We start from the raw sequence: 2,037 nt of genomic DNA, 5'->3' as shown, positions 1-2,037 counted from the left end.
GTGCATAACCATACAAATTGACTTGGTACCCTTAACAATATTACCTAATCGATGTGCTGGTTAACCACACACGCTCCACCGATCTATAATAAAGTCAAGTTACCCTTTGCCACTCTTACTAGTCCATGTTAGTGTGCCGGTTAACCACACACGCTCCACTAACGACTTGGTAAGGTACAAAGTGTAATTTTATGGTTTAGCACCAATTTCACATTTTCCTAAACTAACTAAGATTGGGAATTTATAATGTATAGTTACTTTATAATTCATTATACTTTTAATGAGAATTTAAAGTCATATCCTACCCGTTCGGCTAACGACCCTCCACCGATCAAGGAAGCGGTGGGGGAGAGTGGACACCCATTAAGTCACCATTTTATAGGCGACAACCTTATACCCCCTTATAGACCGGCTTCGTGAATGAGGCATTCTAACGGTAAGAACGACATATTCTTATACATATCTATATAATAAAATTATAATAATAGTATAAGTGTTGATTTTTAAACCTTTTAAAAATCTAAGGTTTAATTTGGAATTAAAGTATTAGAGTGTAAGACTTTTCAAATTCCAAAACTTGAGGGCAAGAATTGAAACTATTCCAAGTCTCTTCAATTTGTAACTTATGAGTTTTAATGGTTCATAAAAATGAAGACTCTTCATTTTATGAAACCTCTTTAGTTCTTTAATCATAATTTAAAGAAGTGACTTTTGGTTATCCATAAATTGAGGACAAGTTATGAACACCATCATTTCAACTAAGATCAAGAATTAAACACACGTGGTGGTTACACATAATTCCTATGATCTTCTAAAAACTCATAAGAACACAAATTCATGTCAAGCAATTTCAAGAAATCATATGAACATATATAATACTTTGAAATTGTTAAAAGTCATGTAAAATGGATTAACATGATCATTATCATTTTGAAAAACAGATTTTACAAGTCCAAAACAGATTGGGATAATGATTTTAATCCATTTCCAGCAACAAAACACGAAAAGACTGCCCAACACACACCTACTCGTCGAGTGCACGATCCTACTCGACGAGTAGGATGAATTTGTACATGGACTCCGCGAGTCCTCCCCATGAACTCGGCGAGTCCAGTCGACAGTGAGCAGAATTTTCGATTTTCAAGCAGTTTTGCATCAAGTATACAGAAAACAATCCTATGCTCTGATACCACTGATGGGTTTTGAGCATTCTAACACTTCCTAAGTGTACATGCAACCCTAATAACCTTGAATCTATGTTTTCTCTATATACATGCAAATTTCTTATTCAAGGACATATCCTAACTAGCATGGCATGGGGATTACATAAAATATAAAACTAGTAGAAATACATACCTTGTTGTTGCTTGGATTCCTTCAAGACTTTGTGAGCCTAGCACCCCAAATTTTGTGCCTCAAATGCTTCACACAACACCACAAAACTTGGAATAACTTGAGAGAATACTTCTAGCACTCAAAATCGGTTATGCCCTCTCTAGTAATCTTACTAGCTACGATTTTACTAGCCAAAGGGTTCCTTTTATAGTGGTGTCATAATTAGGGTTTCATTAAGAAGACCCATAATTGTCATGACTCTTCATTTATCATGACCCATGGGTTTGTAACTCCCATGGACTATCCATGGAGCTCCAAATGGTTACATCCATAACCCATAAACCATGGATCATTAATCCACCATAAAAGAATTGATGATTGTCATAATCAACCCTATATATTTAATTAGTCTCACTTTGAACACCAAATTAATACTTGATCAAATACTAATTAAATAATACTATTATTAATATATTAGAACTTATAATATATTAATAATCATAAGTTCCTTATTCTCTCATTTAGTGTATCCAAGTATTGCAATGCCATGCAACCCAAATGGACCATGCCGGGTCGGATCAAGTACATACCAAATAAATTTATGGAATTAGACACTATATCCAACAAAAACTACACTAACTCTTGAATATTTGTTTGTCAAGAAATGTTTATTGACAAGAGAATCTTATATGTCAAGGAGTC

Source organism: Lactuca sativa, chromosome 5 (assembly GCF_002870075.4).
Source record: "Lactuca sativa cultivar Salinas chromosome 5, Lsat_Salinas_v11, whole genome shotgun sequence".
In the NCBI taxonomy this organism is placed as follows: Eukaryota; Viridiplantae; Streptophyta; class Magnoliopsida; order Asterales; family Asteraceae; genus Lactuca; species Lactuca sativa.
This window is presented reverse-complemented; position numbering follows the sequence as displayed.